The following is a 1643-nucleotide window of genomic DNA, read 5'->3' on the forward strand; positions in this document are numbered from 1 at the left end:
TTAATTCGGCTTATCGGCTTCCTAGACGTTAGTCTTACGAGACAAGCTCGACAGACCGGTAAACGTGGCGAGAATTGGGCACGTATTGCAACGATCTTACTACCCGAACCGTATCCCGAATTTATACAAATTTCGAGTAAGATCCGGAAGTGTTTCTGAAGAAACGCATCGTTTATTGCACGTGCCATGAGGAAGCTGTAACAAAAATATTAAATGTCACACAAAAAATTAAAGAAAATTCAAAGGAATAAGATATTGAGAGAGCAGAGATGGAAGAGCTATTATAGAAGGGAGATTAATAAAAGAACGAAGGATATTTTAAAATAGTCCCTTAAAATCGGTCGAAATGCAAATCTGCTAATATTTATCGTTTATATATATATATATTTCAACGTTATTCTTCCTCCTCTTTCCCAACGCGTCAGAACTCTACCCTTGACATTTCTTCTACATTCTTTCCCTTTAATTTTTTTCCTACAATAAAGTCTACGCATCACATACCTCAATCTCTCTCCACAAAAATCTTCTTAACGTTTCGAGAATCGTTTCATATCTCGGTTGCTGCATCCCCATGGCACATGCAAGGAACGATGCGGATTGCGCGAAGTGATGATTTGCTACGTTCGACGCGGCAGATGCGGGACCGACAGTGAGATCGTTGCGAATACGACCGGCTTCTCGTATCACGTTTAACGCGCGTCTAACGTCGACGAGGCTTTCATAACCACAATACTGAGAATCCACAATAATGTGTCACAACAAGTGCATAAATCACATGGCTGATAGACGCGACGCGAGGCAACCCACTTTCTGGGGCGGTGTTGCCCGCATCCCTCGTGCAAAAATTGTGGTTAATTCGGCTTATCGGCTTCCTAGACGCTAGTCTTACGAGACAAGCTCGACAGACCGGTAAATGTGGCGAGAATTGGGCACGTATTGCAACGATCTTACTATCCGGACCGTATCCCGAATTTACACAATTTCGAGTAAGACCCGGAAATGTTTCTGAAGAAACGCACCGTTTATTAAACGTGCTATGAGAATGCTGCAACCGAAACGTTAAGTGGCATACGAAAAATTAATGAAAATTTATAAAAGGAATAAGGTATTGATAATGCCGAGACTGAGAGAAATGGTCTGGTTGAATTAAATAGTAATTCTGGTGGTAAATGGACGAATCAGAATTTTCTGGTTAAATCTATTAGAATTGTAGTTATGATAACTAGAATTCTAATTAATATATTTGTTTTAAAAATGTGAATTCGAGTATATTTTACCAGAAATATTGTATCGTAACAGAATTCCGGTTATCTCAATTAAAATTCTAATAATATTAATCAGAAAATTTTAATTCGTCTATTTTCAACCAGAAATTTTTGTCAATGCACTGCAGAAGGGAGGTTTTAAACGGAACGTGTGATGGAAAAAGAGAAAAATAGTTTTTGAAGAAGTCAATTGACTTTTTGATGAATTAGAATTGCTTTTTGTAATTTTTATATTTAAAATTAAATAAATATTTTTATTCAAAAATTTAAAGTTAAATTGTATGTAGGTAAAAGCTGGATGTCAATTGCTAAAATGATTTTTAATATTTAAAACGTAGATAAGAATATAACACATTTAAACGTTTCAACCTTCATTAG

Source organism: Trachymyrmex septentrionalis, unplaced genomic scaffold (assembly GCF_001594115.1).
Source record: "Trachymyrmex septentrionalis isolate Tsep2-gDNA-1 unplaced genomic scaffold, Tsep1.0 scaffold310, whole genome shotgun sequence".
NCBI classification, from domain to species: Eukaryota; Metazoa; Arthropoda; class Insecta; order Hymenoptera; family Formicidae; genus Trachymyrmex; species Trachymyrmex septentrionalis.